Source organism: Danio rerio, chromosome 24 (genome assembly GCF_049306965.1).
Source record: "Danio rerio strain Tuebingen ecotype United States chromosome 24, GRCz12tu, whole genome shotgun sequence".
Taxonomy (NCBI): domain Eukaryota; kingdom Metazoa; phylum Chordata; class Actinopteri; order Cypriniformes; family Danionidae; genus Danio; species Danio rerio.
The window spans coordinates 41,592,551-41,604,523 of NC_133199.1; positions in this window are offsets into that span (position 1 = coordinate 41,592,551).

Consider the following 11,973-nt stretch of genomic DNA (forward strand, 5'->3'; position numbering starts at 1 on the left):
CTCTGTCCTTTATATGTTGTTTTGCTGTATTTATACCATAATCTGGTAGTGTCTGCTTTGCTTCGGCTTTTTCGGGGTTAATTATTGTGATCTCCCAATTGCAACAGAGAAATACTGGGAAATCTGTGTAGACTGATGGCATTTCATGCTTCTCAGCCTTATAATCTTAAAATGTGAGCAAAATCACCTGCTTTGTCATCACTTTAGGCATTATGCTAGAGAATCATTCTAACACTAGCTTTAAAGTGACGTTGGTGAATGAGCTGCGGTTTCTTCTGTTCTGACGTCAGCTGCAGATGTGAATGAATGGCGGAAGAAAGTAGTTCCTCATACAAAGGGATTTTTGAGACTCTCTGTGTTTGATTTTCTTTTTAATATACACGATTATGCAGTTGAAACATTGTATAAACGAATGATCACACTCGTAGCAGTACAATATGGCCTTAGAGGGACACTAAGGCTTTCGGCCTGCTGCCTCGAGTCAATGCACGCCTCCTACTAGTGCCGATATACAGCCACATCGCACTGCTATTCATGTGATATCATATATATATATATATATATATATATATATATATATATATATATATATATATATATATATATATATATATATATATATATAATTTAATATAACATTTAAAAAAATATTTTTCAATTATATATTTAGTACTTTTAAATAATTTATAATTAAATAATAATTTTGTAAGTAAATACATATTTATTTGTTATTATTCAAAAATGTTATTGTATATGTTGTATGTGGATGTATAATGATGAATGATCGCTGTAAACAACAAAATTACAGATGTAGTAATGTTGTAAACAAGAACATGACCAAATAAGTAATTAATAAAAATAATAAATAATGCAATGTGGTATATATTATTTTCATTAAATACTTATTTGTTTACAACATTACTTTATATATGTTATATTCAAATGTTTACCCATGCTGTAAAACACAGATGTAGTGTAATATTGTAGTTTTACAGCGATCATTCATGATTCGTCCAGCTATTTGAGCCCACAGTGACTTGGAATGTGTATCTGATACTCTGAGCACTGGGAAAATGTGTAATGTTGGACATGGAATATTCCAGCTGGGCATCGGGATACATTTTCATCACAAAGTGCTTCACAGTTAAACCTTCATGAAGTCTGTGTATGAGAACCACTAGTTCAGTCTTTTGTTAGTGTTATACTCAGTTGATATGTGCCTAATAAACTCTGGCAGGCCGTGTTATAGGGAGAGAGAGACTGTGTGTGTGTGTGTGTAAGTGGACGGGACAATCTTTGTGAACGGCAGTAATTTATGAGAACAGGCGGGGGGAGAGATGGAGGAAAGGAAAAAAAGTGACAAAAGCGAAAGAATGTGGGACGCGTGAGAGAGGAATTTGAGCAGAGACAGAAGAACTGGACTATCAAATTAATGAGTGTGTGAATTCAGACGGACAGACTGAGGCCTGCAAAATATGAATGAACTTTTAGCTCTTCAGAAAATGGACAGAATTCGGATTCAAATTGTTATTTTTGTAATTATTTAAGTGATTGTAGTTGTCAGACTGTATCGTAGTTCTTTTAAAAGTAAAAGATTCTTTTTTGGCATCCATAAAGAATCTTTAACATCAATGGAACCTCTCTGTTTCTGTAAAACAGGGTGTTTTAAATGTCTTTAATTTCAAAAACTTAATTTTAGACCTTAAAAAGTGTTACATTTACTGAAATATTATGTTGTAGGTCCTAACTCATTTTAAACAGGTCTGATTTTTTTTGTCCATCTAAAGCTACTCAAGTTAGTTTATTATAGTTTTAAAACTTTAAAGTTTGTTTTGAAAATAAAACACAAAAATATTTCGTAGATGAACTTGCGTTTGCTGTTTTCACACATTTAAAATATGCGGTTATGAAATTTAGAGGACCATTTTCATTCTGTCCACATATTACACTTGCACCTCAATGCTATTTTTTATATACATTTTAAAAGTTGTTCGCGTTACAATACATTTCTGCAGTGGTTTGAATGTGTCAAACTGTAAAATTAGACTTACAATACATAGAATAAAATAAAAAAATAAACAAGATCCTATTTAATAATAACAATAATAAAATTATTATTATTAAGTAGGATTTTTCTTCATTTCTAAATAAATAGCCTATTGTAAATTACAACCATTAACGATTTAAATGATTTATATATGATATTTAAAAACATGTTAGCCAAGTGGTTATATGTTTTAGAATGGAATATGGAATATTCTCAATAATATTTGTAAAGGAAAAGTAGGCCTTATATGTGCCGTTATTTCAATTAATAGTTCATCTCAGATCTGGGAAATAAAATAAATCGATTGAAATTGAACTTTAGAACTGAGTGTAAACCAAAACATATCAGTGATTGAGCATATACATTTAAAAATGTTAAAGAGTTTTAATATGTATAAATCAGATTGTAAACCTTACCATTTCGCTGGAGTGCAGTGCGTGCACTATTCTGTGCTTCTGAATGGCTGTATTTAAATTTCTGTCCTGTTTTGTCTGGTGCAAACAGCCAAATTGCTTATCACTGCAAATTTCGCATCACGTAGTGTGTTGTTTGCACAAAGGGTTACAATGTAATCAAATGTTTGCGTTCGTAATATTTATATTATCTGCTAATTAATAACCACCTCATGTGGAACTCTGAATCTGCGTCTCATTTCAGAGTCTGCTATATAATTAGCTAAACTGTCATTGTTTCGGTTATTTAACCCACTCAAATACTGCTTAGAGAGGTTAGTGTATACTCCATCAGCTGTTTTAGTTTATGTAAGCTTCTTGTTTTTGACTGTTTGGCGCCATCTTGTTGTCTGAGTAATGTGCAGGTTAATGTATACTCCATCAGTGGTTTTTGTTTATGTAAGCTTTTTGTTTTTGACTGTTTAGTGCCATCTTGTGTCTGAATAATGTGCAGGTTAGTGTATACTCCATCAGCTGTTTTAGTTTATGTAAGCTTTTTGTTTTTGACTGTTTGGTGCCATCTTGTGTCTGAATAATGCGCAGGTTAGTGTATACTCCATCAGCGGTTTTAGTTTCTGTCAGCTTTGTGTTTTTGACTGTTTGTCTCCATCTTGTTGTCTGAATAATGCACAGGTTAGTGTATACTCCATCAGCTGTTTTAGTTTATGTAAGCTTCTTGTTTTTGACGGTTTGGCGCCATCTTGTTTTCTGAATAATGTGCAGGTTAGTGTATACTCCATCAGCTGTTTTCGTTTCTCTCAGCTTTGCGTTTTTGACTGTTTGGCTTCATCTTGTGTCTGAATAATGGTTAAACTGGCATTGTTTAGGTCATTTAACCCCCTCAAAGACAGACAAGTAACTAGTAAAATATTATCTACTGTCATCATAGCAAAAATTAGTTGCAACAAATGATTTATTAAAACTATTGTCTAAAAATACATTGGAAAAAATCTTCTCTGTTAAACAGCTAATATTTGAAAGAAGATTTTTTCAGGAGGGCCAAAATAAATCTTTTAATCATATATTTTCTATTTATGCTTAAATGTAACATTATTCAGCTGCTAGAAATTGCTCTTTATCTTTACTAATTGATTTTATTCTGTTATTTTTTTGTGCATTTCTCCTCTCTTGCTGTCAGATGCACCTGCTGGCTGATTTCAACCGTCGCGAGTGATTTTCAGCTCTTTATCGTGTCTGAAGGAGCGAGAGAGACACGACTTGAGTGGAAAAAGGGGCGGAACGACAGTAAAGCTCTGCAGAGGGGCGAAAGAATAAAAAAAAAGTACAAAAGTGAGAGAAACATCAAGAGATTGAGCGGAGAGATAGAGAGAAAAGACATGCTGAGCGGCTGAAGGGGAACTCTGGAAAATAACCTGAAGGGAAGTTTGAAAGTGCATGAGGGAGAGGAGGAGGGGAGCCTCAAACTTTTTCCCACACTCTTTAATCCGTGTCATGATTAGGACAAAATTCAGACGCCCTCCTGTAGCCGCTCGGCACAAAGAACAGGCTTTTTTTTCACCCGTCCACTATCTCACGGACGTTTCTCCGGGTCTGGACCTTTCCTCATGTCTTGGCTGTGTTCCTGTTCTCACAGTCCGTTCGCATGTGTTCACACATTCTGCCCATTATAGCAGGAGTTTAGCAGAGACTCTGATTGTACCTCAGGGAAACACTCTCCAACACCCAAATCTGTCACTGATGGCTTTCAGATGCAGGGCATATATACTGTATTGGATTTCAGGAGCAGTCTTATTTGTTTTCTCGCTCTCTCCGTTGTTAGGAATAAGCGTAACACTTTAAGTAACAATTCTCATTATTAACTAGTGACTCATAATCTGTCTATTATTTAGTTATTGGCTGTTTATTAGTACTTATGGCAGGGCCATCAGAAATACTTGATTCTGATTGGTCAGTCGTGACATTCCAAGGTGTGTTATTCCAAGATAACAACCCAACTGCTAAATAACACAGGCTCATTCGGGAACTGTAAATCACCTTTTACCGTCGCTGACTATGTTCACATTCATATACTTACATTCACATTCCTATGTATCTGCTTGTCTGTCAGTTTGTTTGTCTATTTTTGACGGTTTGCCACCATCTTGTGAATCAATAATATGTAGGTTAGTATATGCTTCACTGAAATGGTTTCATTTCTGTCTGCTTTGCGTATTGACTGTAAGGAGCCATCTTTTGACTGAATAATGGCAAACTTCCTTCAAGGCAAGTCGATTCACTCAGCGGCCATCTTTTAAATTTCGTATTTGGAATTACCACCAAAGTTCTACTTCAACTGTCTCTTAAGTTTCTTTCTAAATGTTCAAATCAAGCAAATGGGCATTTCTTCAGGTTGCGCACTCGAAAGGAACAAAGTCACTTTTATGGCTGTTTCAAGAGTTCACACTTAGCTGATGATTGATTGTAAAGCTTGTTTAGCATGCTGTCCTGGAAAAAAGCCATGAGCTCATAAGATCCTCGAGCCTGGGGCTCCCTCCCATTTGCAAGGTGGGAGGGGAGTTTGAGCTCAGGTAGATCTCGACAACTCCCCTGCTGTAGTAACTAATGAACAGATATTAATTGCTCTTAAGAGATAACTACATACTAGAAGCATGTCTATGGTGCTGATTTGATTAGTCAGTTAACTTAAGTTGCATGTTTTTGGACGGTGGGAGGAAACTTGGGAACCCGGGGGAAACCCACGTGAGCAATGGGAGAATGTGTAAACTCCACACAAAAACATCAGCTGGCTTGGTAAGGACTAGAACCAGTGACGTTCTTGCTGTGATGCAACAGTGCTAACCACTGGGCCACCGTGTCATCCATCTAGGAAAGAAGGAGGAGTAGGGGTGGAAGGGGGGATTCTTCAAAACGAAGATGGCTGTCATATGGAACTCAGGGTATTTATAGAGGCTTAGGAATCGTCTGATTGGTGAATCATACATTAAATAATGCGGGGCCAGCTGCAAGCAATCATTAGCACGTGATCCTCTCGAAATTAGTTTATAAATAAACTTCACTTTCCACATTACAATCGTCTGACTAATGCCTCTTCTGATCACTCGGGTCTACAGAAGTAATTCACAACTTGATTGTTGTTGTGTAATGACAGCGACTCCTTGTTTACAAGTTTCTGGGATGAGTCTGAAGGAGCGTGTTTGTTGACACCAGAGGATTCATAACAACTGCAGAATTTGTTAGAGCTAATTAAACCCCTCCCTCAAAGAAACAACAGTCTAAAATGATTGATAATTGGCTCCTGTACTAGAAGGCAGGGCTTCATTCACCATATTTAATGGTGAACTTTCTCCCATTCAAAATATGTTCATGCGCAGGTTATTGTATGCTTCATCACTTTCGTTTCGGTTAGCTTTGGGTTTAATTAACAAATTAATAAAATGTAATGGTTCAGACAATTTTTATGGCTATTTTTATGTTTTTTGGCAATTCCATGATTTGATTTTATGGAATAAAGCCTTTCAGTCTTATACAGCAGTGCTCTGCTTCATGACGGATTGCCGATAAAGCACATATTCTGCATAATCTTTTTCTAATTCTCTAATCCTGCCCGATACCTAAACCCAACCACCACCTTAATAGCTATTAATAAGCAGAGTTTCTTGAAGAAAATGTCATTTTAATTGTTGGTTAATTGCGAGAATTGTGCCCTAAATAAAATGTGACCGTCATCATAATGTTCAAATGTGATGTTTAGCCTTGTACACCAAACAAATTGACTGTTTTCCGACAGGTTTCTAAACACTAGTTTTACTCCAGCTTTGCAACATTGGTTAAGAGTATTTTCACGTTATTTCCAGACCTTTAAAAAAAGAAAATTATACAAATGCGAAGTAAAATGATATAAAACCAGATTTCATTCACCCAAATAGAAATTATATGTACACTGTCTGAATTATTAATCACCTTTAGGCGTGTTGGGTAATTTAATACAATATGAGTTACGTAATTAAGTTTAGTAGCTTAGCAATTACTTGGAACATTACTTTTAATGTAGTTTTGATCAATCAGATAAATTCCACATAACTTTGTCAAATTTTTAAGCAAAACACACTAATTGAGGTTTATTAAAGAGAAAGAAATTGTAATTGTATGTTAATAGCGAGATTTGTGCCCTAATTAAAGTGTGATCATCATAATGATGTTCAAATGTGATGTTTAACTTGTGCACCAAACAAAACGACTGTTTTCCGACAGGTTTCTAAACACTAGCCTCACTCCAGCATCGCAACATTGGTTTAGGATATATTCCAGACCTTTAAAAAAGAAATGATTGAATTGAATTGAATTTTATTTGACAGATTTTAGACAAGCTGTACAAAATACAAGTATCCCATACATTTTGAAATAAAAACTCGAGGATAAAAACACAATAAAGCCCTGGGCTTGTTTCCATTGCGGTCCTCGCTGTTAAATAAAACAAAGTCTGGCTTCAAAATACAGATGTTGCATAAAACAAACAGTACCTGCAAATTTTAAAACAGGAACAAAATTTCTCAAAAATACTTTCCTTCATTCTTCTTTCTTTTCGGATTAGTCCTTCTATCAGTCAGGGGTCGCCACAGCAGAATGAACTGTCAGCTTATCCAGCATATGTTTTACGCAGCGAATGGCCTTCCAGCAGCAACCCTCTTCACAATCAAGTAACATAAAATAAAACATCCTCGTCCACCATGCAAACTAATTATCCTCATCAAACAACCATCTTTTGATAGCTTTTTTTAACCTCCTTAAGTCTTTTATTTCCTTGATCGATTTTGTTTCACATGATTACACTTGTATATAAAAACATATTTTTTCCTACAAAACTTCTTAATTTAAATAAACAAATAATAAAATTCCAACCACCAGTACTGTATGAATGCTGTTGCCTCACCCTTTGAAAATAGTTTACCAAATAACTAACCACTTTATAAAACATTTTACGAACCAATCTCAGTTTTTAAAAACATAGTCTATTACTAACAGTTAACATGCCTAATTCTTTAAAAATCTCTTTGTGCAAATGTGCTCTAGGATGAATTTTTAAAATTATTCATACTAATTTATTTTGTGCCTTTTGCAATTTTTCCTTGTATTCTGTGAGCAGCTACTATACCAAAAAGAGGTAGCATAATCAAAATGGGGTTGAATTAAAGCCCCTGCCAATAATTTTAAAGATCCAACAGATCCGCTTACCTTGCCTAATTTTTCCACATATTTTCGTAAAAACTTTTCTTGCCATAGCATCTCCTGATAATTTATCATCTATTAAACATCCCAAATAATTTACAACATTTTTCAACTCAATTTTGCAGTCATTAATCCTAACTACATAACTATCATCTTTCTTTTATTTCACTCTTTAAGCAAATAAAATAGCCTCGGTTTTATTTATTTGTAAAGAAAAAAAACAGTTGTACACACTTCTTAACAGGGAACTCATGATTTCTTCCAGGGCCCTTTTGTCTTGATGAGATACTAAAATGCAAATAATATAATGATACAAATGCAAAAAAAAAATAAATAAAAATGTAAAATTTGACTTTCGTTCACCCCAATAGAAATAATATTATATTATCTGACTTTATCATCTGTAGTATTTTTAAGGTAATGTATCACGAGAAATGCGAGTTATATAATCAAATGCTATTTGATTACTATTACATAAATATGTGTTTAATCTGTGTTGGTCATCTCTAATGCATATTGTGAGAGTCCGACTCAGTGTTGTGTCAGGAATGTTAATCATATGTTTCTTATTAGCTGTTTGAATGCGGTTACTGTTAAATCCTGTCAAAATGTGCTTTCTCAGGGAAGTTTCTCAGCACCCCTGTAGCGTAAACGGACATGAGACTCTAATGTTTTCTGGGATTTTGACTGTTATGTGTGTGTTGCGCAACATTTGTTAAGACATGAGTTGGCTTGTGTTGTTTTTAGTGTTCGCAGAGTAACTGGTTTTGGGACGAACGTCATCCTTCATGCTTTAATTTAAGCCATCAGTGGGAAAATAGGAGGAAGTATGCTTTGTTTTGACATTCATCTGCTTGTTAAAGGAACACTCCACTTTTTTTCTTGGAAATAGGCCCTGTTGAGTTTTACCATTTTGGGGTCTGACGGTAGCGCTTTTAGCTTACCTTAGATCATTAGATCCGATTAGACCAGGGGTGTCCAAACTCGGTCCTGAAGGGCCGGCGTCCTGCAGATTTTAGCTCCAACTAGCTTTAACACACCTGCAACCTTCTCAGAAATTAAGTTACAGGAGTTGTCACTGGAGCGGTACCTTTTCAAACGGTACATATTTGTACTCAAAGAGTCCACAATGTTGCCTAAATGGTGCATATTAGTACCCAAATGTACCTAAAAAGTACCTTTGAATTACCTTTGATTGACCCTTCAGGTACAAATATGTACCGTTTAAAAAGGTACTGCCCTAGTGACAACTCCTGTACCTTTTTTTCTGAAAGTGAAGGATGTTTCTAGAAAGCCTAGTAAGAGCTTGATTAGCTAGCCCTGGTGTGCCTGATTGAGGTTGGAACTAAACTTTGCTGTACACCCCCCCTCCAGGACAGAGTCTGGACACCCCTGGATTAGACCATTAGCATCTCGCTCCAAATGTTTCGATAATTCTCCTATTTACAGCTCGAGTTATCTGTAGTTACATCGTGTACTTACAGAAATGAAAAGCATTCAGGTTTAAGTCCCCACCGGGATATAAAAACAAGTACACACACTCGTACACACACTGGTTTCCCTCTGCATTTTAATGGGATTACTGCCATCTGCAGACCCTTAAGAAACAAAAGTGTATAATTGTGGAAAAGTAGTCTTCTCTAGTGGGCTGAAGTGTTTACGTCAGCATGCAAACACACACACACACACACACACACACACACACACACACACTGCTGGAATATATAAGGCAGATTTAGAGTTTCAGTTAAGTGGTCATTTTAATTAACTAATTGCTCTGAGTTTGGGTGATGCTGCTGGTATGTTTCACTGTTTTCTGGCTCTTGCTCACCAAGACTGCAATTGATCTTTTGGTTGCATCATAAATGCAGTAAAATATGTGAAATATTACCATTTAACCCTCTGGCAGTCAAAAGCAGTAAATGTCTAAACATGGACAAAAGATGTGTTTTAGCTATTTGTTTTGTATTTTAATTTAATTGTATAATCAAATCCACAATTCCTTAGTAATGCCTAAACAACTAAGGAATTCGCCAGCAGCATTGTAGAGATAGTAATACTAGAACCAAGTGGTTTCACCATGTCATTGCATGTTTTTATTTACAACCAGACGATGCTAATGCTGTTTTGTTTTTGTTTTTGAATGGCAGAATCTCTATTATACCTCAGGAATGCAGTGGCATGGTGCCTCAGTGGTGAACCTCACAGCTAGAAGGTCGCTGATTCGAGTCCCGGCTGGGTCAGTTGGCATTTTTGTGTGGAGTTTGCATGTTCTCCACGTGTTGGTGTGGGTTTCCTCCGGGTGTTCCAGTTTCCCCCACAAGTCCAAACACATGCGCTATAGGTAAATTGGATAAACTAAATTATCCATAGTGTACACGAGTGTGTGTGTGTGTGTGTGTTAATGTGAGAGTGTATGGATGTTTTTAATTGCTGGGTTGGGGCTGGAAGGGCATGCTGCGTAAAACATGATCTAACTTTTTTTTCCCGACTTAAACTCTCTTAAAAATCCTCAAAAATTATAAATAAATAAAAAAATTAGTTGACAAAAACTTAAAAAAATTATACATTTTTTATATAAAAAGTATTTTTTTAATTACTTTAAAAATATTTACAATATAAATTACTTAAAAAACATATAATATTTTAATTAAATATTTATATTTAATATAAAATAATTTAACATAAATATATGCCTTATAAACCAAATAAAGTGAGCAAATCAATTTCTAACTTGGAACTGTTAAGTTGACTCAACTTAATTTTATAAATAAGGACATATAGTTAACTTACATCATTTGAAGGCAACAGGTTTACTCACTTTTCTGAAGTAAAATCAACTGATTTCGGTAACACTTTACAATAAGGTTCATTAGTTATTGCATTTACTAACATGAACTAATCATGAACAACACATGTACAGCATTAATTAATCATAATTGAACATTTACTAATGCATTATTAACATGCAAGTCCATGCTTGTTAACATTAGTTAATGCATCATGAGTTAACATGAACTAACAATGAAGTACTGTATTTTCATTAACTAACGTTAACTAACATAAACAAATACAGTAGTGAATGTATTGTTCATTGTTTGTTCATGTTAGTAAATGCAGTAATTAACATTAACTAATGAACCTTATTGTAAAGTGTGACCCTGATTTCTTTAGACCAGTGGTGCTCAACCCTGTTCCTGGAGATCGACCTTCCTGCAAAGTTCAGCTCTAACCCTGATCAAACACACCTGAACCAATTAATTAGGACCTGAACAGCACTTGATAATTACAGGCAGGTGTGTTTGATATGGGTTGCAACTGAATTCTGCAGGAAGGTCAATCGCCAGGAACAGGGTTGGTCACGCCTGCTTTAGACAATGCAGCTACAGACCTGGCGGCATGGTGGCTCAGTGGTGAGCACTGTCACCTCACAGCAAGAAGGTTGCTGGTTTGAGTCTCGGCTGGGCCAGTGGGCATTTCTGTGTGGAGTTTGCATACACTTCCCAGGTTGGCGTGGGTTTCCTCTGGGAGCTCCGGTTACCCCCTCAGTCCAAACACATTCGGTATACTGTAGGTGAATTGGATGAATTAAATTGGCTGTAGTGTATGAGTGTGAATGAGTTTGTGTGGGTGTTTCCCACTACAGGGTTGCAGCTGGAAGGGAATCCGCTGTGTAAAACATATGCCGGAATAGTCTTTGATATAGATTATTTTTACGATTTAATGATGGTTGTGATTTTGGGTTTTCCAGAGCTGCAGATGGTTTGTGTTTAGTTTTATCGTAATGAAAAAGACAGTAAAAGACTGCGCTGTTTTGAGCTGAAATGAAGACTGTGATCTTCATGAATGACTGTGTTTGTGTCTGTAGATATAAATGGACACAATCCAGGTCCAAAAGCTCCTGTCAGCGGGTCGAGCCGCACTCACTTCCTGTTCTATCTCTAGACCACACACACACTGACACAACCACAACAGAAGCACACACACAGATACACCCGACAGCTCACCAACACCCTTCCTCATTTTCCTGTTATTCACCTTACATCTAACCAATAAAGTTATAATTTGCTAATAATAATATGAAGGAGCTGTTTTCAGCATGCTCAACAATAAGATTCCTGAGCATCAACTCATCTTTTTCTGAAACATCATGCAACACTGAAAATGGAGTAATGATGCTGAAAAACCTGCACGACTCACAGTCTATATATGCTGTATACCGGCCACTTTATTAGGTACACCTGTCCAACATCAAATTTCTAATCAGCCAATCACATGGCAGCAAGT